At 44.7% G+C, this 25,151-nt stretch overlaps 1 protein-coding gene across 1 annotated transcript in view; it reads left to right on the forward strand.

Annotated features, from left to right (window-relative positions):
- Positions 1-25,151, forward strand: part of TPO (thyroid peroxidase) — a 201,959-nt gene that overhangs the window by 58,162 nt on the left and 118,646 nt on the right. The window lies entirely within an intron of this gene.

Consider the following 25,151-nt stretch of genomic DNA (forward strand, 5'->3'; position numbering starts at 1 on the left):
ATTTGGCGAAAAAAAATTACATTTAGTAATTTTCAAACTTTTAATCCTTATGCCCTTAAATCACAGTTATTTCACACAAAATAGTTACAAAATAACTTATACAATATGTCTACTTCACATTTGCTTTTTTAAAACATACTTTTATTTTGTTAGCAAGATAGAAGGGTTCAAAGTTGATCAGCAATATCTCATTGTTCCAACAAAATTTACAAAAATAATTTTTTAGGGACCACATCACATTTAAGTGACTTTGGGGGGCCTATAGGACAGAAAATACCCAAAATTGACACTGTTCTAAAAAGTTTACCCCTCAGAGTCCTCAAAACCACATTCGAGAAGTTTATTGACCCTTCAGGTGCTTCACAGGAATTAATGGATTGTGGAAGGAAAAAATGAACAATTTTCTTTTCCACACAAAATTATATTTAGCCTCAATTTTTTTTATTTTCACAAGGGTAACAAGAGAAAAAAAAATTTGTTGTACAAATTCTCTTGAGTATGCCAATGCCATATATGTGGGGGAAGCTACTGTTTGGGCGCATGGGAGGGCTTGGAAGGGGAGGGGCACCATTTGACTTTTTGAACATAAAAATGGCTGGAATCGTGAGTGGATGCCAAGTCGCATCTGGAGAGCTCCTGATGTGCCTAAACAGTGGAATACACCCATAAGTGGCTATATTTTGGAAACAAGACCCCTCAAGGAATGTATCTAGTGCACCTTGATCCCACGGGGCTTTACAGAAGTTTACAATTTAGAGCCGTGAAAATAAAAAAAATCACATTTTTCTAATGAAACATTTTTTATTTTCACAAGGGTAACAGGAGAAAATGGAAAACAAAATTTGTTGTGTAATATCTCCTGAGTACACAGGTACCCCATATGTTGGGGAAAACTACTGTTTGGGCACATGGCAGGGCTTGGAATGGAAGGAGCAAAGTTTGACTTTTTGAATACAAAATTGGCTTGAATTGAGAGCGGACGCGATGTTGCGTTTGGAGAGCCCCTGGAAATTCCCCCACAAGTGATCCCATTATGGAAACTAGACACCTCAAGGAATTTATCTAGATGTGTGGTGAACACCTTGAACCTCAAGGTGCTTCACAGAAGTTTATAACAAAGACAAGTGAAAATAAAAACATCACATTTTTCCCACAAAAATGATCATTTAGCCTAATTTTTTTTATTTTCACGAGACTAATAGGAGAAAACGTAACCTAAAATTTGTTGTGCAATTTATCCTGAGTACACCAATACACCATATGTGAGCAGGGCTCAGAAAGGAAAGAGTGATATTTTGAAATGGAAAATTTCATGGAATGGTTTGCAAGTTTCATGTCACATTTGGAGAGTCCCTGATCTCCTTAAACAATAGAAACCCCCATCAAGTGACTCAATTTTGGAAACTAAACCCCGCAAGGAAATTATCTAGGCTTGTGGTGAGCCCTTTTAACCCATAGGTGCTTCACAGAACTTTAAAATGTACCTGCTGTGATATCACAAACACATCAAACAAATCCCTATATTACACACTGATCCAGGGAAATTAATAGTGGTATGATATAGCAGTAAGAAATCCTGCAAGACGAATAGAAAGACAACTTATGGAATGCACCAGAGCCTGTGTAGCACACAGAGGCAAACCATACTAGACAGCTAGGACACAAATATCAGAGCAACCGGCAAGGACTCACTGAGGTCTGAGTATGACGGTGAGTGATGCAGCAGTGTCCGTCCAGTTCAGCAGTGGAGAGCCCAGCGTGTAGGTGGTGGATGACGAAGCAAGCAGGCAGGAGGAGTCAACTGCGTCACAGCGGCACTACGGGAGGCTGCGCAGAGCCAGGTAAAGCCAGCAGGGTCCCTGGATACGAGCAGGAAGAAAAAATGGCCGACAAGGTGCCTGACATGTGACGTCACAAGAACTACGGGGCGGCACAGAGACCAAAAAGAATGCCGACGCATTTCAAAGGAGTTGCGTCCTTCTTCACCAGGGAATTCATACTGGAATCCAAAATGTGTTATGCTAGTTCACCTGACAACACCAATACCCCATATGTGGTTGAAAACTTTTTTGAGGCACAGTGCAAAGCTCAGAAGGGAAAAAGTGCCATATTGGAGTTCAGATTTAGCTGGAATGGTTTGAGGGTGCCATGTCACATTGGCAGAACCCCTGAGGAGCCAGAACATCAGAAACCCCCCAGAAGTGACCTAATTTTACAAACTACACCCCCAGTGAATTCATATAGGGGTACAGTGAGCATGTTGACAGTACGTGCTTCACAGAATTTTATACCATTGGGCGGTCAAGAAAGAATAATTAAATTTTTACCTCTATAATGTTGCTTTAGCCCCAAGTTTTTACATTTTCAAAGGGCTGGTTGGAAAAAATGAACCTCAGTTTGTTGTGCAATTTCTCCTGAGTGCGCTAATACCCTACATGTAATCAGAAACTACTTTTCAGACACAGCGTAAAGCTTAGAAGGGAAGGAGAACCATATTATAGTGCAGATTTTACTGTTATGGTTTGCGGATGCCATGCCCCACTGGGAGAGCCCCTGAGGTGCTAGAACAGCATAATCCCTATAAGTTACTCCAGTTTTTAAACTGCACATCTCAATGAATTAATCTACGGGTGCAGAGATCATATTGGCACCACAGGTATTTCACAGAATTTTACATTATTGGGCAGTGAACAAAAATTAATTACATTTTTACCACCAAAATTTAAGCTCCAGATCTTACATTTTGCATGTAAAAATGGGGAAAATTGTCACCAAAATGTGTTTCTCAATTTTTTCTGAACTTGTAAATACCCCATATGTGGCTATGTAGTACTGATTAGTAGGGTTGAGCGAAACGGATCGTTCATTTTCATAAGTCGCCGACTTTTAGCAAAGTCGGCGTCTCATGAAACCCGACCCGATCCCTGTGTGGGGCGGCCATGCGGTACGCGACTTTCGCGCCAAAGTCGCATTTCAATGACGCTAAAAGCGCCATTTCTCAGCCAATGAAGGTGGACGCAGAGTGTGGGCAGCGTGACGACATAGATCTCAGTCCCCACCATCTTAGAGAAGGGCATTGCAGTGATTGGCTTGCTTTCTGCGGCGTCACAGGGGCTATAAAGGGGCGTTCCCGCCGACCGCCATCTTACTGCTGCTGATCTGAGTGTAGGGAGAGGTTGCTGCCGCTTCGTCAGAAGAAGGGATAGTGTTAGGCAGGGTACATAAAGCCCCAAACCGCTTGTGCTGTAGCGATTTCCACTGTCCAACACCACCTTTTGTTTGCAGGGACAGTGGAAGCTACATTTTTTTTTCCTCAGCGCTGTAGCTCATTGGGCTGCCCTAGAAGGCTCCCTGATAGCTGCATTGCTGTGTGTGTACGCCGCTGTGCAAACCAACTGCTTTTTTCAAAGCACAAATCCTGTTGTTCCTTCCTTTCTGCACAGCTATCTTGTGAGTTTGTCCACACTTTTGTGTGCAGCAGTCCTTTTTATAGCTGCCTGCCATACTTTTCTGAGATTACTGCAGGGAGATAAAGATTGACAAGTCTGCCTCTGTGCCAGTCCTGTGTGTGGCATCTGTCTCTCATTGTGTGCCACCGAAAACCACTGTGTAATACTGGGCCTTTTTTTTTTTTTCTAAATTCTCCCTGTAAAAAAAAAATAATTAGTGGGAGATAAAGATTGGCAAGTCTGCCTATGTGCCAGTCCTGTGTGTGGCATCTGTCTCTCATTGTGTGCCACCGAAAACCACTGTGTAATACTTGGCCATTTTTTTGGGGGGGGTAAATTCTCCCTGTAAAAAAAAAGTAATTAGTGGGAGATAAAGATTGGCAAGTCTGCCTCTGTGCCAGTCCTGTTTGTGGCATCTGTCTCTCATTGTGTGCCACCGAAAACCACTGTGTAATACTGGGCCTTTTTTTTTTTCTAAATTCTCCCTGTAAAAAAAAAAATTAGTGGGAGATAAAGATTGGCAAGTCTGCCTCTGTGCCATTGCTGTGTGTGGCATCTGTATGTTGTGAACTCTGTTTTCAGGCTCCCTCTTGTGGTCACAGGTGGTATTGTGTGACTTTTGTTTTGGGCTCCCCCTGGTGGCTTTGTTTGTTATCCTGCGGGTCTGTGGCTGATCAGCTGCCTCGTTATTCACTTGGGAGTTTCCTATTTAGCTCTGTTTCACTTCCACTTGTTGCCGGCTGTCAATGTATTCAGTGCTATTCTGATTACTCCTGATTATCTTCGGTTTCAGTCTCTTCAGGAGAAGCTAAGTTCTGTTTAATTATTTTTTGCTCATCAGTCTGCAATATGATTTCTGTGTATGATGAATTTAGTCCAGCTTGCTAATATGTGATTTCTTGCTGCTGGTTTGCTCTGGGTTACAGAGCTGCTTCCCCCGCACCGTTAGTTGGTGCGGGGGCTCGAGCAATCTCTGCGTGGATATTTTGAATAGGGTTTTTAATTGACCGCACAGTTCCCTTTCTATTTTCTGCTTTCTAGTGTTAGCGGGCCTCATTTGCTAAATCTAATTTCATCTCTGCGTTTGTGCTTTCCCCTTAACTCACCTTTAATATTTGTGGGGGGCTATTCTATATCTTTGGGGTCATTTCACTGAGGCAAGTGAGGACTTTCGTTCCCTCTAGGAATAGTCAGTTTCTCAGGCCGTGAAGAGACGTCTAGGATTTTCAGGTAACGTTCCCCGGCTACCTATAGTTGTTTGCGGATAGGATCAGGTTGCGGTCAATTCAGTTACCACTTCCCCAGAGTTTGTAGTCTGTTTAATTACTTAGCTAGTCCTACTTGCGATCCTTGCCCCTAGGATCATAACAGTACAGTTGGCCCGTAAAGTGTTAATTGCATGGCAGAAGCAGGAGAAAAGAAGCCTTGAGAATTTTTTTTTTTTTTTTTTTTTTGCCGTGTGTCTAGCTGCTGTGTGTCTAGCTTCTCTCCTCCTCTTAATCTTGGTGTGGCTCTGAACTCAGCTGCTGATATGGATATTCAGAGTTTGGCCTCCAGTGTAGATCATCTTGCTGCAAGGGTACAAAGTATTCAGGATTTTGTTGTTCACAGTCCTATGTCAGAGCCTAGAATACCTATTCCGGAGTTGTTTTCTGGAGATAGATCTAGGTTCCTGAATTTTAAGAACAATTGTAAATTGTTTCTTTCTTTGAAACCTCGTTCCTCTGGTGATTCCGTTCAGCAAGTTAAAATTATAATTTCTTTCTTGCGTGGTGTCCCTCAAGATTGGGCCTTCGCATTGGCGCCAGGGGATCCTGCATTGCTCAGTGTTGATGCGTTTTTTCTTGCCCTTGGATTGCTCTATAAGGAACCTAATCTTGAGAACCAGGCTGAAAAAGCGTTGTTGGCCCTCTCTCAGGGGCAAGACGAAGCATAGTTACATAGTTACATAGTTATTAAGGTTGAAGGAAGACTGTAAGTCCATCTAGTTCAACCCATAGCCTAACCTAACATACCCTAACATGTTGATCCAGGGGAAGGCAAAAAAAACCCATGTGGCAAAGAGTAACTCCACCATGGGGAAAAAAATTCCTTCCCGACTCCACATACGGCAATCAGACTAGTTCCCTGGATCAACGCCTTATCAAGGAATCTAGTGTATATACCCTGTAACATTATACTTTTCCAGAAAGGTATCCAGTCCCCTCTTAAATTTAATTAATGAATCACTCATTACAACATCATATGGCAGAGAGTTCCATAGTCTCACTGCTCTTACAGTAAAGAACCCGCGTCTGTTATTATGCTTAAACCTTCTTTCCTCCAGACGTAGAGGATGACCCCTTGTCCCTGTCTCAGGTCTATGATTAAAAAGATTATCAGAAAGGTCTTTGTACTGTCCCCTCATATATTTATACATTAAAATAAGATCACCCCTTAGTCTTCGTTTTTCCAAACTAAATAGCCCCAAGTGTAATAACCTATCTTGGTATTGCAGACCCCCCAGTCCTCTAATAACCTTGGTTGCTCTTCTCTGCACCCGCTCCAGTTCAGCTATGTCTGTCTTATACACCGGAGACCAGAACTGTGCACAGTATTCTAAGTGTGGTCGAACTAGTGACTTGTATAGAGGTAAAATTATGTTCTCCTCATGTGCATCTATGCCTCTTTTAATACATCCCATTATTTTATTTGCCTTTGTAGCAGCTGCCTGACACTGACCACTGAATATGAGTTTGTCATCCACCCATACACCCAGGTCTTTTTCATTGATGGTTTTGCCCAGAGTTTTAGAATTAAGCACATAGTTATACATCTTATTACTTCTACCCAAGTGCATGACCTTACATTTATCCCCATTAAAGCTCATTTGCCATTTATCAGCCCAAGCTTCTAGTTTACATAAATCATCCTGTAATATAAAATTGTCCTCCCCTGTATTGATTTCCCTGCAAAGTTTAGTGTCATCTGCAAATATTGAAATTCTACTCTGAATGCCCCCTACAAGGTCATTAATAAATATGTTAAAAAGAAGAGGGCCCAATACTGACCCCTGTGGTACCCCACTGCTAACCGTGACCCAGTCCGAGTGTGCTCCATTAATAACCACCCTTTGTTTCCTATCCCTGAGCCAGCTCTCAACCCACTTACACATATTTTCCCCTATCCCCATTACTCTCATTTTATGTAACAACCTTTTGTGTGGCACCGTATCAAAAGCTTTGGAAAAGTCCATATATACTACGTCCACTGGGTTCCCTTGGTCCAGTCCGGAACTTACCTCTTCATAGAAGCTGATCAAATTAGTCTGACATGAACGGTCCCTAGTAAACCCGTGCTGATACTGGGTCATGAGGTTATTCCTCTTCAGATACTCCAGCATTACATCCCTTAGAATGCCCTCCAGGATTTTACCCACAGTAGAGGTTAAGCTTACTGGCCTATAATTACCGAGTTCAGTTTTTGCCCCTTTTTTGAATATTGGCACCACATTTGCTATACGCCAGTCCTGTGGTACAGACCCTGTTACTATGGAGTCTTTAAAGATTAAAAATAATGGTCTATCAATGACTGTACTTAGTTCCTGCAGTACTCGGGGATGTATCCCATCCGGGCCCGGAGATTTGTCAATTTTAGTTATTTTTAGACGCTGCTGTACTTCCTGCTGGGCAGGTGACATTTAATGGGGAATTTTTATCACTAGTCATTTTGTCTGCCATGGGATTTTCTTTTGTAATTACTGATGAAAAAAAGTCATTTAGCATATTGGCTTTTTCCTCATCCTCATCCACCATTTCACCCAGACTATTTTTAAGGGGGCCAACACTGTCATTTTTTAGTTTCTTACTATTTATATAGTTAAAGAATATTTTGGGATTATTTTTACTCTCTCTGGCAATGAGTCTCTCTGTCTCAATCTTTGCTGCCTTGATTTGCTTTTTACAGAATTTATTTAATTTTCTGTATTTATTTAATGCCTCCTCACTACCTACTTCCTTTAATTCTCTAAATGCTTTCTTTTTGTCCCTTATTGCGCCCCTTACAGCTCTATTTAGCCATATTGGTTTCCTCCTATTTCTAGTATGTTTATTCCCATACGGTATATACTGTGCACAGGTCCTATCCAGGATGCTAATAAATGTCTCCCATTTTCTTTGTGTATTTTTGTGTCTCAGGATATCGTCCCAGTTAATTGCACCAAGATCCTCTCTCATCCGTTGGAAATTTGCCCTCCTGAAGTTTAGTGTCCTTGTCAACCCCCTACTACCCATCTTATTAAAGGTTACATGAAAACTTATTATTTTGTGATCACTATTCCCCAAGTGACCCCCAACCCTTATATTTGATATGCGGTCTGGCCTGTTGGTTAATATTAGGTCTAGCAGTGCCCCCCTCCTTGTTGGGTCCTGAACCAGTTGTGAAAGGTAATTGTCTCTCATAGTTGTCAAAAACCGATTACCTTTGCTGGAACTGCAGGTTTCTGTTCCCCAATCTATTTCAGGGTAGTTGAAGTCCCCCATAATAATGACTTCTCCTTGAGTCGCAGCTTCATCTATTTGCTTTACGAGGATATTCTCCATTGCTTCCATTAGTTTTGGAGATTTATAACAAACCCCTATCAGTAATTTATTATTTTTTCCCCCTCCCCTTATCTCCACCCACAGGGACTCTACATTTTCATTAAATTCACCTATATTATCACGCAGGATGGGTTTTAAGGCAGATTTTACATATAGACACACCCCTCCCCCTCGCTTATCTGTACGGTCATTTCTGAACAGGCTATAGCCCTGCAAGTTAACAGCCCAGTCATGGCTCTCATCCAGCCACGTCTCAGATACCCCCACCATGTCATAATTATGCTCCAACAACATTAGTTCTAATTCATCCATTTTGTTGGCGAGGCTTCTGGCATTAGTATACATGCACTTGATGTTACTCTCTGTACCTCTATTCTTTCTTAAATTACTAACTGTTCTAACCCCACCCCCCATGCCACCGCCACCCCCAACTTCCTTATTTGTTCCCAGGTCTCTATATGCACTATCTTCCCCTCCTATAAAATGAATACCCTCCCCCCCAATCCCTAGTTTAAACACTCCTCCAACCTTCTAACCATTTTCTCCCCCAGCACAGCTGCACCTTCCCCATTGAGGTGCAGCCTGTCCCTAGCGTAGAGCCTGTAGCCAACTGAGAAGTCGGCCCAGTTCTGCAGGAACCCAAACCCCTCCTTCCTACACCAATTCTTGAGCCACTTATTAACCTCCCTAATCTCCCGTTGCCTCTCTGGCGTGGCACGTGGTACAGGCAGTATTTCGGAAAATACCACGTTGGAGGTCCTTGCTTTCAGCTTGCAGCCTAATTCCCTGAAATCATCTTTAAGGACCTTCCACCTACCTCTAACTTTGTCATTTGTGCCAATGTGCACCATGACCGCTGGGTCCTCACCAGCCCCTCCCAGTAATCTGTCCACCCGATCAGCGATGTGTCGGACTCGAGCGCCAGGTAGGCAGCACACCGTCCGACGATCCCTGTCTTTGTGACAGATTGCCCTATCTGTTCCCCTAATAATTGAGTCCCCCACTACCAGCACCTGTCTGGCCTGCCCTGCTCTCCTATTTCCCTCCTTACTGGAGCAGTCACTCCTCCGGCTTTCAGAGGACATGCCTGGCTGCAGCAGTGCTTCCCCTGTACTGGCACCCCCCTCATCTGCCAACTTAGCAAACTTATTGGGGTGTGCCAGATCAGGACTAGCCTCCCTGGCACTCTTCCCTCTACCCCGCCTTCTATCTGTCACCCAGCTAACTGCCACACTGTCCTGCAGCTCCATCCTACCATCCCCCTCCTCATCTATCCCATTGAGCGTCTGCTCTGTGAGCAGAAGACTCCTCTCCATATTGTCTATGGATCTCAGTGTTGCCAGCTGCACATTTAGATCCAGTATTTGGGTTTCCAAATGCACAATGTGCTCACATCTCGCACAGCAGTATGCACCCTCGACCGGCTGGTCAAGGACTGCATACATGTGGCAACATGAAGCAGAGGTGTACTGCCAGAAATTTCGGAAATGGTCGGTGCTTACTCAGTGGAATGAGTGTGCCCTGGCTGCAAATTTCAGAAAAGGTCTTTCTGAGGCCATTAAGAATGTCATGGTGGGGTTCCCTACGCCTGCAGGTCTGAATGAGTCAATGACTTTGGCCATTCAGATTGATCGGCGTTTGCGGGAGCGCAAATCTGTGCACCATTTGGCGGTGTCTTCTGAACAGACACCTGAGTCTATGCAATGTGATAGAATTCTGACCAGAAGTGAACAGCAAAATTATAGACGGCAAAATGGGTTGTGCTTTTACTGTGGTGACTCAGCTCATGTTATCTCAGCATGCTCTAAGCGCAAAAAAAAGGTTGATAAATCTGTCACCATTGGTACTTTACAGCCTAAGTTCATTTTGTCTGTTACCCTGATTTGTTCCCTGTCATCTTACCCGGTTATGGCTTTTGTAGATTCAGGTGCTGCCCTGAGTCTGATGGACTTGTCATTTGCCAGGCGCTGTGGTTTTGTTTTGGAGCCTTTAAAATTCCCTATTCCACTAAGGGGAATTGATGCTATGCCATTGGCTACAAATAAACCTCAGTACTGGACACAAGTGACCATGTGCATGACTCCTGTTCATCAGGAGGTGATTCGCTTTCTTGTACTGCATAATTTGCATGATGTTGTCGTGTTGGGTCTGCCATGGTTGCAGACTCATAATCAAGTCCTGGATTGGAAAGCAATGTCTGCGTCAAGTTGGGGTTGTCAGGGAATTCATGGCGACGCTCCTGTGGTGTCAATTGCTTCATCCACTCCTTCTGAAATCCCTGCGTTTTTGTCAGACTACCAGGATGTATTTGATGAGCCCAAACTCAGTTCTCTACCTCCTCATAGGGATTGTGATTGTGCTATAAATTTGATTCCTGGTAGTAAGTTTCCTAAGGGACGACTTTTCAATTTGTCAGTGCCGGAGCATGCTGCTATGCGGAGTTATATAAAGGAGTCTTTGGAGAAAGGACTTATTCGCCCCTCCTCCTCCCCTCTTGGTGCGGGGTTCTTTTATGTGGCTAAGAAGGATGGTTCTCTGAGACCTTGTATTGATTATCGCCTTCTAAATAAGATCACGGTCAAATTTCAGTATCCTTTGCCATTGTTATCTGATCTGTTTGCTCGCATTAAGGGGTCTAGTTGGTTCACCAAGATAGATCTTCGTGGTGCGTATAACCTTGTGCGTATTAAGCAGGGTGATGAATGGAAAACTGCATTTAATACGCCCGAAGGCCATTTTGAGTACTTGGTGATGCCTTTTGGACTTTCTAACGCTCCTTCTGTCTTTCTGTCTTTTATGCACGACATCTTCCGCGAATATCTGGATAAATTTATGATTGTGTATCTGGATGATATTCTGTTTTTTTCTGATGATTGGGAGTCCCATGTTAAGCAGGTCAGGATGGTGTTTCAGGTCCTGCGTGCCAATGCTTTATTTGTGAAGGGCTCAAAATGTCTTTTTGGAGTCCAGAAGGTTTCTTTTTTGGGTTTCATTTTTTCTCCTTCTACTATTGAGATGGACCCAGTCAAGGTTCAGACTATTCATGACTGGACGCAGCCTAGATCTGTTAAGAGTCTTCAGAAGTTCTTGGGTTTTGATAATTTTTACCGTCGCTTCATCGCTAATTTTTCTGGTGTTGTTAAGCCTTTGACGGATTTGACCAAGAAAGGTTCTGATGTTACTAACTGGTCTCCTGCGGCTGTGGAGGCCTTTCGGGAGCTGAAGCGCCGGTTTTCTTCGGCTCCGGTCTTATGTCAGCCAGATGTCTCTCTTCCTTTCCAGGTCGAGGTTGATGCTTCCGAGATTGGAGCGGGGGCTGTTTTGTCGCAGAGAAGCGCCGATGGCTCTGTGATGAAGCCATGTGCTTTCTTTTCAAGAAAGTTTTCGCCTGCCGAGCGGAATTATGATGTCGGTAATCGGGAGTTGTTGGCTATGAAGTGGGCATTTGAGGAGTGGCGACATTGGCTCGAGGGAGCTAAGCATCGTGTGGTGGTCTTGACTGATCACAAGAATCTGATTTATCTCGAGTCGGCCAAGCGGCTGAAACCTAGACAGGCTCGTTGATCGTTGTTTTTCTCTCGTTTTGATTTCGTGGTCTCGTACCTGCCTGGTTCGAAGAATGTAAAGGCTGATGCTCTTTCTAGGAGTTTTGTGCCTGACTCTCCTGGAGATTCAGAGCCGGCTGGTATTCTCAGAGAAGGGGTGATTTTGTCTGCCATCTCCCCAGATTTGCGACGAGTACTGCAGGAGTTTCAGGTGGATAGACCTGACCGTTGTCCACCGGAGAGACTGTTTGTCCCGGATAGATGGACCAGCAGAGTTATTTCCGAGGTTCATTCTTCGGTGTTGGCGGGCCATCCTGGAATATTTGGTACCAGAGATTTGGTGGCCAGGTCCTTTTGGTGGCCTTCCTTGTCGCGGGATGTGCGTTCCTTTGTGCAGTCTTGTGGAATTTGTGCTCGGGCTAAGCCTGGCTGTTCTCGTGCCAGTGGTTTGCTGTTACCTTTGCCTGTCCCGAAGAGGCCTTGGACGCACATTTCCATGGATTTTATTTCAAATCTCCCTGTCTCTCAGAGAATGTCTGTCATCTGGGTGGTATGTGATCGTTTTTCTAAGATGGTCCATTTGGTGCCCTTGCCTAAGTTGCCTTCCTCCTCTGACTTGGTTCCGCTGTTTTTTCAAAATGTGGTTCGTTTGCATGGGATCCCTGAAAATATTGTTTCCGACAGAGGATCCCAGTTTGTGTCTAGATTTTGGCGGACCTTTTGCGCTAAGATGGGCATTGATTTGTCTTTTTCGTCGGCCTTCCATCCTCATACGAATGGCCAAACCGAGCGAACTAATCAGACCTTGGAAACCTATTTGAGATGTTTTGTTTCTGCTGATCAGGACGACTGGGTGACTTTAATAATCGGGCTAGTTCTGCTACTTTGGTTTCTCCTTTTTTTTGTAATTCGGGGTTTCATCCTCGTTTTTCCTCGGGTCAGGTGGAGCCTTCTGACTGTCCTGGAGTGGATGTTGTGGTGGATAGGTTGCATCAGATTTGGAATCATGTTGTGGACAATTTGAAGCTGTCACAAGAGAAGGCTCAGCGCTTTGCCAACCGCCGTCGCTGTGTGGGTCCCCGACTTCGCGTTGGGGACTTGGTGTGGTTGTCTTCTCGCTTTGTTCCTATGAAGGTCTCCTCTCCTAAGTTCAAGCCTCGGTTTATCGGTCCTTATAAGATTTTGGAAGTCCTTAACCCTGTGTCATTTCGTTTGGACCTCCCAGCATCATTTGCTATTCATAATGTGTTTCATCGGTCGTTGTTGCGGAGGTATGTGGTGCCTGTGGGTCCTCCGGTTGAGCCTCCTGCCCCTGTGCTGGTTGAGGGAGAATTGGAATACGTGGTGGAGAAGATCTTGGATTCTCGTATTTCTAGACGTAGGCTTCAGTATTTGGTTAAATGGAAGGGCTATGGTCAGGAGGATAATTCCTGGGTTGTCGCCTCTGATGTTCATGCGGCCGATTTGGTTCGTGCCTTCCATGTGGCTCACCCTGATCGCCCTGGGGGTTTTGATGAGGGTTCGGTGACCCCTCCTCAAGGGGGGAACTGTTGTGAACTCTGTTTTCAGGCTCCCTCTTGTGGTCACAGGTGGTATTGTGTGACTTTTGTTTTGGGCTCCCCCTGGTGGCTTTGTTTGTTATCCTGCGGGTCTGTGGCTGATCAGCTGCCTCGTTATTCACTTGCGAGTTTCCTATTTAGCTCTGTTTCACTTCCACTTGTTGCCGGCTGTCAATGTATTCAGTGCTATTCTGATTACTCCTGATTATCTTCAGTTTCAGTCTCTTCAGGAGAAGCTAAGTTCTGTTTAATTATTTTTTGCTCATCAGTCTGCAATATGATTTCTGTGTATGATGAGTTTAGTCCAGCTTGCTAATATGTGATTTCTTGCTGCTGGTTTGCTCTGGAGTACAGAGTTGCTTCCCCCGCACCATTAGTTGGTGCGGGGGCTCGAGCAATCTCTGCGTGGATATTTTGAATAGGGTTTTTAATTGACTGCACAGTTCCCTTTCTATTTTCTGCTTTCTAGTGTTAGCGGGCCTCATTTGCTAAATCTAATTTCATCTCTGCGTTTGTGCTTTCCCCTTAACTCACCATTAATATTTGTGGGGGGCTATTCTATATCTTTGGGGTCATTTCACTGAGGCAAGTGAGGACTTCCGTTCCCTCTAGGAATAGTCAGTTTCTCAGGCCGTGAAGAGACGTCTAGGATTTTCAGGTAACGTTCCCCGGCTACCTATAGTTGTTTGCGGATAGGATCAGGTTGCGGTCAATTCAGTTACCACTTCCCCAGAGTTTGCAATCTGTTTAGTTACTTAGCTAGTCCTACTTGCGATCCTTGCCACTAGGATCATAACATCTGTCTCTCATTGTGTGCCACCGAAAACCACTGTGTAATACTTGGCCATTTTTTTGGGGGGGGTAAATTCTCCCTGTAAAAAAAATAATAATTAGTGGGAGATAAAGATTGGCAAGTCTGCCTCTGTGCCAGTCCTGTGTGTGGCATCTGTCTCTCATTGTGTGCCACAGAAAACCTAATGTGTAATATTTTTTTTTTTTTAAATTCTCCCAGAAAAAAAAAAAAATAGTGGGAGATTAAGATTGGCATTTCTGCTTGAGTGCTGGTCCTGTGTGTGCCATCTGTCTCAAATTATTGGGGCACAGAAAACCTGGTGTGTAACATTGGGCCTGATTTTCCTTTCAGTGTCAGGCACCTATAAAGGTATATATAAATCCAACAGAAGTTTGAGTTCACCTTATAAGTTGTTTTACAGTAACAAATACCGTTACTTTGGTTATGTTTTGCAAACAATGAGGAAGTCTAGTGGAAGAGGTCGTGGCCGTGGGCGGTCATTGTCAGCTGGTAATGATGGTAGTGGTGGTGGAGCATCAGGTGGTCGTGGTAAAAGCAGTACAGCACCTAAGTCTCGAGTTGTTGAGCCAGGTTCGTTGTCTAGCTACACAAGGCCTCGAACGCTCTCTTTTCTGGGAGTAGGAAAACCGCTTTTGAAGCCGGAGCAGGAGGAACAAGTATTGGCTTTCATTGCTGACTCTGCCTCTAGCTCTTTCGCCTCCTCCTCGGAAAGTGCCAAATGTCAGAGCAGTGCATCGTCAGTGGATGCTCCCAGTCAGGAACAAGTCGCTTCCTTGTGTCCTTCACCCAGAACAACAGTGAAGGATGCGTCAGTCGACACAACAGGTTACTCCATGGAGCTCTTTACACATACCGTTCATGGGTTAGACAGTGAAACAGTTAACAGGCCATGCCCATTAGAAGTTGAATCGGACATGGAGTGCACAGATGCACAGCCACAGCCAGATTACTATGCTGTTCCTTTGACTCAGACCAGAACATTGCCCTCGCAGTGTACTGAGGCAGAATCAAACCCAGCGGAGACTATGGTGCCCCGTCACAAACGCTATACCACCGGCTTACACGGTGTTATGACCCCAATGGCAGAGGGTCTCAGAAATAGTTTCTAAGTCTGCAAACACAAAAACCAGCTCATAGGGCAGTGGTAACTGATCTGACCATATATCTAATCCTAGCACCACAAATATCAGCAGCCGGGGAACGTGCCTTCGTTGATTCTAGACGTCTCGCGCCAGCCGGAGAACTAACTAACCCTAGAAGGGAAAAGAAAGACCTCTCTTGCCTCCAGAGAAAAGACCCCAAAAGTTGGATACAAGCCCCCAACAAATAATAACGGTGAGGTAAGAGGAAAAGACAAATGTAAGGATGAGCTAGGTATTTAGCAAAGAGAGGCCCACTAGCTAATAGCAGAATATAGTAAGATAACTTATATGGTCAGCAAAAACCCTATCAAAAATATCCACGCTGGATATTCAAGAAACCCCGAACCGTCTAACGGCCCGGGGGGAGAACACCAGCCCCCTAGAGCTTCCAGCAAGGTCAGGAATCACATTTAGTACAAGCTGGACAAAAATGAGAGCAAGCAAATAACCCAAAAAACAAAGAAGCAGGACTTAGCTTAATTTTGCACGAACCAGGACCAGCAGATAGGAGCAAACAAAAAGGATCTGATTACAACGATGCCAGGCACTGGACTAAGGATCCAGGAGGTTTATATAGCAACACCCCTGGACTAACGACCCAGGTGGGTGCAAACTGAGGAAAGAAAATCCCAGAGTCATATCACTAATAACCACCAGAGGGAGCCAAGAAGTCTAATTCACAACACACGGTGACACAGACAAAGTTGCACACGACATAGAAGAGGAGGTAATAGATGACCCAGTTGTTGACCCCGATTGGCAGCCATTGGGGGAACAGGGTGCAGGCGGCAGAAGTTCTGAAGCGGAGGAGGAGGAGCCGCATCAGGCATCAACATCACAACAGGTTCCATCTGCCGGGCCCGTATCTGGCCAAAAACGCATGGCAAAACCAAAACCAGTTGTAGGACAGCGTGGCCATCCGGTTAAAGAAGCTCAGTCTGCAATGCCTGAAAAGGTATCCGATAGTAGAAAGAGTGCAGTCTGGCATTTTTTTAAACAACATCCAAATGATCAGCGCAAAGTCATCTGTCAAAAATTTTCAACTACCTTAAGCAGAGGTCAGAATCTTAAAAGTCTAAATACAAGTTGCATGCATAGACATTTATCCACCATGCATTTGCAAGCCTGGACTAACTACCAAACGTCCTTAAAGGTTGCAGCACCCTCAGCCAATGAAGCTAGTCAGCAACGCTACATCCCTTCCCTCACTGTAAACCCACCATTTCCCGCACCACCTGCAGTATCTGTGCAGCTTTCGTCGCCAGGCCAAAGCAGTCAGGGAATCACCAGGTTTGCAGTAGGAAACACTGCATGTAGGGCACCGGCAAGAATACCATCTCCAACCCTCTCTCACTCACCCATGTCCACCGGCACCACCGCTAGTTCCACGATCTCCAGCTCTCCAGTCCAGCTCACCCTACATGAGACTCTTGTTAGGAAAAGGAAGTACTCATCCTCGCATCCGCGTACACAGGGTTTGAACGGCCACATTGCTAGACTAATCTCATTAGAGATGATGCCCTACCGGTTAGTTGAAAGCGAAGCTTTCAAAGCGCTGATGGACTACGCTGTACCACGCTACGAGCTACCCAGTCGACATTTCTTTTCTAGAAAAGCCATCCCAGCCCTCCAACAGCATGTTAAAGACCGCATCGTCCATGCACTCAGGCAGTCTGTGACTACAAAGGTGCACCTGACAACAGATGCATGGACCAGTAGGCATGGCCAGGGACGTTACGTGTCCATCACGGCACACTGGGTGAATGTGGTGGATGCAGGGTCCACAGGGGACAGCAATATTGGGACAGTTCTGCCTAGCCCACGGTCAAGGAAAGAGTTGGCTGTAGGTGTTCGCCCCCCCTCCTCCTCTTCCTCCTCCTCCTGCAGAAGCGAGAGCTCGTCCACAGACCACAGTCGCACATCCACTCCATCCGCAGCTGCTACTGTTGCACACCAGGTGTGCCACTATGGGACAGCTAGTGGCAAGCGTCAGCAGGCTGTATTGGCAATGAAGTGTTTGGGCGACAACAGACACACCGCAGAAGTTCTGTCCGAGTTCTTGCAGAAAGAAACTCAGTCATGGCTGGGCACTGTACATCTTGAGGCAGGCAAGGTAGTGAGTGATAACGGAAGGAATTTCATGGCTGCCATAGCCCTTTCCCAACTGAAACACATTCCTTGCCTGGCTCACACCTTAAACCTGATGGTGCAGTGCTTCCTGAAAAGTTATCCGGGGTTACCCGACCTGCTCCTCAAAGTGCGCCGACTTTGCTCGCATATCCGCCGTTCGCCCGTACACTCCAGCCGTATGCAGAACTATCAGCATTCTTTGAACCTTCCTCAGCATCGCCTAATCATCGAAGTTGCAACAAGGTGGAACTCCACACTGCACATGCTTCAGAGACTGTGCGAACAGAGGCGTGCTGTTATGTATTTGTGGGAGGATACACGGGCAGGCAGTTGGATGGCAGACATGGAGTTGTCAGGTGTGCAGTAGTCGAAGCTACAAGACCTGTGTCAAGTCCTTCAGTGTTTTGAGGAATGCACACGGCTGGTTAGTGCAGACAACGCCATAATAAGCATCAGCATCCCCCTAATGCGTCTGCTGATGCAAAGTTTGACGCACATAAAGGAGCAGGCGTCTGCAGCCGAGGAAGAGGAAAGCCTTGATGACAGTCAGCCATTGTCTGGTCAGGACCGTGTAGAGGACACGGTAGCGGGCGAAGAGGAGGAGGAGGACGAGGAGGATGATGGGGATGAGTACTTTTTTAATGAGGAAGCTTCTCCTGGGCCAACAGAAATTAGTGGCGTTGCAAGGCCGGGTTCTATTTTTTTAAGGGAGACAAGTGACGTAGATTTGCCTGTAACTGCCCCTCAAACCAGCACAACCACAGATTTGACAACTGGAACTTTGGCCCACATGGCGGATTATGCCTTACGTATCCTCAAAAGGGACCCACGCATTATTAAAATGATGAGCGATGACGATTACTGGTTGGCCTGCATCCTTGACCCTTGCTATAAAGGCAAATTGCAAAATATTATGCCACATGAGAACCTCGAACAAATATTAGCAACCAAACAAGCTACTCTTGTAGACTGTTTGATTCAGGCATTCCCAGCACACAGCGCCAGTGATGGTTCTCACACAAGCTGCAGGGGGCTACAGGGCAGAGGTGTTAGAGGTGCACAGATCAGAAGTGGCGTTGGACAGAGGGGTTTTCTGACCAGGTTGTGGAGTGATTTCGCAATGACCGCAGACAGGACAGGTACTGCAGCATCTATTCAAAGTGACAGGAGACAACATTTGTCCAGTATGGTTACTAACTATTTTTCATCCCTTATCAATGTTCTCCCTCAACCGTCATTCCCATTTGATTACTGGGCATTCAAATTAGACACCTGGCCTGAATTGGCAGAATATGCATTGCAGAAGCTTGCTTGCCCAGCAGCTAGTGTGCTATCAGAAAGAGTATTCAGTGCTGCTGGTTCAATATTAACCGAAAAAAGGACTCGTCTGGCTACCCAAAATGTGGATGATCTCACCTTCATTAAAATGAACCACTCCTGGATTTCAAATTATTTTGCCCCACCTTTCCCGGCTGACACCTAGCTTTCCTATAAAAAGGTCTTGCTTGTGGACTGGTCTTACTGAGTGTTCCAATCTCTTAATTTGCAGCAGCTGTTTGTCCAGCATACGACATGTTTACACCTCCCTCAATGGTAAAACTCCCCCCACAGGGCCGTGGTCTCGCCACTTGGCGCAAGCACCCGTTAGAGTGCTGTTTGTCTGAAGAGGTGGGTGTGCCCGCGTTTGGTCGACGGCACTGCCACTGGGTCCCTCATAGTACAATGAAGTGTCTCTGGCGGTGGTGGTGCGCACCCAACGTCAGACACACCATTGTAACATGAGGGGCCCTGGGATGGTACCGCCGGCCACAAGAGAGTTCCCCCCCAGCTCAAACTGTGCTCTACCACGTGCAAAATTATCTCGCACAGCTCCACCAATGTTTAGTCTATGCGCTGACATCATTCAATGCCTGGCACTGACAATACCAATTTGTTGACATCTATGATGCTAGTTAAAGTAGTCTGGGTCAGTGTCCTATATTGACATGAGTAAATACTTACTGCCAAATTACTTTGTCAGAAACTCAGCAGATGAGCCCACCCCTGTACCTAAGTATGCCACACTTTTTTTTTGTTGTTGTTGTTTTGCGAGACATTAATATCTATTTATTTTTTGTGAGTACTAACTGTGTCAGACATTCCTTGCAATCCTCCTCCGCTGACCACAATGCTGCCTGTGTATCCATGTAACCGATTTAAAACTGCCTTGAGCCTATTTTTATATATTTTAGGCCTTCGTTAGCCTGTCTGCGGTCCCTACTTGCAATACTCCTCCACTGACCACAATGCTGCCTGTGTATCCATGTAACAGATTTAAAACTGCCTTGAGCCTATTTTTTGTTATTTTAGGCCTTCATTAGCCTGTCTGCGGTCCCTACTTGCAATACTCCTCCACTGACCACAATACTGCCTGTGTATCCATGTAACCGATTTAAAACTGCCTTGAGCCTATTTTTTGTTATTTTAGGCCTTCATTAGCCTGTCTGCGGTCCCTACTTGCAATATTCCTCCACTGACCACAATGCTGCCTGTGTATCCATGCAACCGATTTAAAACTGCCTTGAGCCTATTTTGTGTTATTTTAGGCCTTCATTAGCCTGTCTGCGGTCCCTACTTGCAATACTCTTTCACTGACCACAATGCTGCCTGTGTATCCATGTAACCCATGTAACCGATTTAAAACTGCCTTGAGACTATTTTTTGTTATTTTAGGCCTTCATTAGCCTGTCTGCGGTCCCTACTTGCAATACTCCTCCACTGACCACAATGCTGCCTGTGTATCCATGTAACCGATTTAAAACTGCCTTGAGCCTATTTTTTGTTATTTTAGGCCTTCATTAGCCTGTCTGCGGGCCTTCATTAGCCTGTCTGCGGTCCCTACTTGCAATACTCCTCCACTGACCACAATGCTGCCTGTGTATCCATGTAACCGATTTAAAACTGCCTTGAGCCTATTTTTTGTTATTTTAGGCCTTCATTAGCCTGTCTGCGGGCCTTCATTAGCCTGTCTGCAGTCCCTACTTGCAATACTCCTCCACTGACCACAATGCTGCCTGTGTATCCATGTAACCTATTTAAAACTGCCTTGAGCCTATTTTTTGTTATTTTAGGCCTTCATTAGCCTGTCTGCGGTCCCTACTTGCAATACTCCTGCACTGACCACAATGCTGCCTGTGTATCCATGTAACCTATTTAAAACTGCCTTGAGCCTATTTTTTGTTATTTTAGGCCTTCATTAGCCTGTCTGCGGGCCTTCATTAGCCTGTCTGCAGTCCCTACTTGCAATACTCCTCCACTGACCACAATGCTGCCTGTGTATCCATGTAACCTATTTAAAACTGCCTTGAGCCTATTTTTTGTTATTTTAGGCCTTCATTAGCCTGTCTGCGGTCCCTACTTGCAATACTCCTGCACTGACCACAATGCTGCCTGTGTATCCATGTAACCTATTTAAAACTGCCTTGAGACTATTTTTTGTTATTTTAGGCCTTCATTAGCCTGTCTGCGGTCCCTACTTGCAATACTCCTCCACTGACCACAATGCTGCCTGTGTATCCATGTAACCGATTTAAAACTGCCTTGAGCCTATTTTTATTTATTTTAGGCCTTCGTTAGCCTGTCTGCGGTCCCTACTTGCAATCCTCCTCCACTGACCACAACAATGCTGCCTGTGTACCCCTGCAAGATAACTCTAAGTGCCTTGAGCATATTTTTAGTTATTTTAGGCCTAGTAAGCCTGTCTGCGGTCCCTCCTTGCAATCCTCCTCCGCTGACCACACCAATGCTGCCCGTGTACCCCTGGAACCTATTTAAAAGTTCCTAGAGCCTATTTATATATTTTATTTAATATTAATAAAGCCATGATGGACTACGCTGTACCATGCTACAAGCTAACCAGTCGACACTTCTTTTGCGAGAAAAGCCATCCCAACCCTCCACCAGCATGTAAAAGACCGCATTGTCCATGCACTCTGGACATCTGTGAGTACAAAGGTGCACCTGACAACAGACGCATGGACCTGTAGGCATGGCAACGGAAGGTTACGTGTCCATTACGGCGCAATGGGTTAATGTGGTGGATGCATGGTCCACAGGGGACAGCCTACTAAGTCTGTCTGCAGTCCCTAATTCAAATTGTCCTCCACTGTCTAAATCTGAGCTTCAACCTTCTGGCTCTCATTAAGTGCTGTTTTTTAAAAAGCTTGGTGGTTACGGCCTACTAACGGTGTCTGCCGCTCCCTGGTGTTGTCCTCAACTGTATAAAGCTGAGCTTCAGTCTTTAGGCTTTCGGCCTAAAGTATCAGATATTAAACTGCATTTGGCCTTCAACTTTGGTTATGGCCTACTAACGGTGTCTGCAGCTCCCTGGTGTCGACCTCAACTGAATAAAGCTGAGCTTCAACCTTCTGGCTCTCATTAAGTGCTGTTTTTTAAAAAGCTTGGTGGTTATGGGCCTACTAACGGGGTCTGCCGCTCCCTGATGTTGACCTCAACTGAATAAAGCTGAGCTTCAACCTTCTGGCTCTCATTGAGTGCTGTTTTTTAAAAAGCTTGGTGGTTACGGCCTACTAACGGTGTCTGCCGCTCCCTGGTGTTGACCTCAACTGAATAAATCTGAGCTTCAACCTTCTGGCTCTCATTAAGTGCTGTTTTTTAAAAAGCTTGGTAGTTACGGCCTACTAACGGTGTCTACCGCTCCCTGGTGTTGACGTCAACTGAATAAAGCTGAGCTTCAACCTTCTGGCTCTCATTAAGTGCTGTTTTTTAAAAAGCTTGGTGGTTACGGCCTACTAACGGGGTCTGCCGCTCCCTGGTGTTGTCCTCCACTGAATAAAGCTGAGCTTCAGTCATTAGGCTTTTGGCCTATAGTAGCTGATATTAAACTGCATTTGGCCTACTAGTGTGGTTGGGCCCTTAAAACAGTGTCTGCTGCTCCTTGGTTTGCTCCTCCACTGAACAAAGCAATGCCGTCTGTTTAGTCCTGTTACCAATTTTGAACTGCATTTAGCCTACTTTATTCTTTGGCCCTATATCTGTGTTTCCTCCTCATCCTGCCCATTGCCCAGCCACTGCTAGATGAGTCTGCTGGTACATTGACCTAGACCACTACATTCCCCTTGCACTCTACACAGCCAGAATCTGACCCTGCTGAAAGTAAGGTTCCCCTTCCCGCATGTTATACCACCTTACACAGGGACAAAGAGGAAGGTGCAGATGAAAGTGCAGGTTCCTTCATCAGGTGGGGGGGCATACTCGTTGGCGATGTCACTGGCACAGGGCCCCTCAGAGTACGCAAAAGTGTCGCTGCTGGTGGGAGGCGCCCCCGCCGTGCAAACACACCGCTGTACTTTGAGGGGCCCTGTGCCAGTGCCAATGCCAACGAATGGGCCCCCCCCCTGCTTGCTTAGGATCACAGCACTTGCAAACTTGACATACTTACCTCTCACTGCTCCACCACCGTGACGTAGTCCACGTTTCCTGGGCCCACTAAAACCTTGAACCAGCCCTACCCCCCCCACAACTTTTGCCAAATGACCCCCAATTTCAAATGCCCAACTATTATTATAAAGTTAATTAAGATTGACAAGCTTTAGAAACAAGAATGGATGTTTTTGGCATTAAAATGGGCACTGTAGGTGTTTTCCTGGCCTCCACCCACTGCCGACTATGCTTCCCCATTGACTTGCATTGGGTTTCGTGTTTCGGTCGATCCCCGACTTTTAGCGATAATCAGCCGACTGCACTCGACTCGACTGAACAAAGTCGGGTTTCGCAAAACCCGACTCGATCTTAAAAAAATGAAAGTCGCTCAACCCTACTGATTAGTCATGTGATGAGACTTGGAAGGGTAGGAGCGCTATTTGCTTCCTTGAGAGCAGATTTTCCTAGAATAGTTTGCAGATTCCATATACAGAGCCCAGAGCCCCTAAGTGCTAGAAGAGCAGAATCCCCCTTTATGTGATTACATTTTGGAGATTATACTCCTTTGTGAATTCATCTACAGGTATAGTGACAATTTTGACTCCATGGGTTCTTATCAGAAACAAGCATGATGCCGAGTGCAAATTGAAAACTGCCACCGTGCTTTTATGCATGCCTAAAAAGATGGACACCTCTGGATCACAGGCGAGACAGCACCCAAAGTGCTTCCATCTGCCTCATTATAGGGAATCTTCTGCCTGGGGGTCCATCTGAATCACACATTTCAGAGATTTACACAGAAATCCTGGTGTAAGCACTCAGTGTAGAGTGCAGGATAAATGTGAGCTGAGCCATATTGTGATCTTTGGGAGGCAGAATGAACAAATCAACAGCAGTTAAAGAATTGGTTTTGTATTTTTTATACCTATGCTGGGGCAGTATAAGATTAGATTAGATGACGACTTTATGCGTCTGGTCCATACGATTACAGCGATATCAGATTAATATTGATTTTTTATATTTAGCTGTTGTCACACACTAAAAGGTACTTTTTATTGCCATTTTGAGAGTTTTCATTTTCCTATATTTCTGAAGACAGAGTCATGTTATGGCTTGTTTTTTGTGGGACAAGTTGATGTTTTTATTGGTACCATCTTCAGTCACATAACATTTTTGATCACTTTTTATTCTAATTTTTGAAGGCCAAATGAACAAAAAACAGCAATTTAACAATTTTTTTTTTTTAATGCCGTTTCGACGTATTGTAAAATTGATGAGGAAGATTTATTTATTGGTTTAATATGAATACAGCCATACCATTTATGTCACTTTTTTGTTTTGGCACTTTTACACAATAAAAACTATTTATTAGAAAAAATAATTATTTTTACATTGCTTTATTCTGAGTGCTATGACTTATTTTTTTTCCACTCATGGAGCCATGAGTGGAAAAAAAATGTATTTGTGGGAAACGATGATGTTTTCAGTGATACCATTATTATTTAGATTTCTTTTTTCGCATTTTATTCCACTTTGTGTTTGACAGTATGATGGAAAAGCATCTTTTTTGCCCCTTTTTTGAACGATGTTCATTTCTATGGGGCGGGTTGTTCCAGATGCAGCTATACCATGCATGTGTACTTTTTTGTTGTTTGTTTTTTACATAAAATTACAAATTTATGGGTGCAATAATTTTTTTATTATTATTTTGTGATTTATTTTTAATACTTTTACAATTTTTTAAACACTTTTTTAATTTATTACTCTATGGGACTTTCACTTTTAGCAGTTTGATTGCAATTATAAAGCATTGCCAAGCACTAGCCAAGCACTAGCATTTCTGGGTGTCAGCTGTTATGTCAGCTGAATTAATTAGCCACAACGTACCTCATAAGTTCAAGGTCAGGAAGGGGTTGAAGAAGCCTTCCCATCAAAGTTTTATCCTCTTAATATATTGCACTCATCATATTATATAGCACTGTGTACTTACAATTGCTCATTTTGCCCTTCTAACCAGCTAATGCTTCTCTTTTCCATTATGTCTATAACATCATGTGATTAAAAACTGATTGGCTGAATTCTTCTAAGTTCCATGTAGAAAAAGGAGGTCAATTTTTGCCCGTATGAATCATCAGTCACTGCAAAAGTCTCTGGCAGGGGGAGGGGTGAGCAGCTGGGTCAGAAATTGAAGAGGAGGAATGTTTTCTGCAGGGAAAAGAGACTTGTTGTTTCTACATAGAGCAGAGAATAGAGAAGAATTAACTGGGAGAAAGAATAAATGAGTAATTGTAAGTATACAGTGCTATATAATTTATTGATTGCAATATATTAGGAGGATAAAAACTTTCATGGGAGGAGGATGGCTTCTTTAAGATTGTTCACTGATCATCTAGGATAGTAAAGAATAAGTCACCTAAGTGTACAAAAGATTACTGCTCCGGGTTTCATTCTTTTTCAGCTGGAAAAAGATGCTGAACACAATGTCTGAGATCTTTCCACTTCCTCTTGTCT

This window comes from Ranitomeya variabilis, chromosome 2 (genome assembly GCF_051348905.1).
Source record: "Ranitomeya variabilis isolate aRanVar5 chromosome 2, aRanVar5.hap1, whole genome shotgun sequence".
NCBI classification, from domain to species: Eukaryota; Metazoa; Chordata; class Amphibia; order Anura; family Dendrobatidae; genus Ranitomeya; species Ranitomeya variabilis.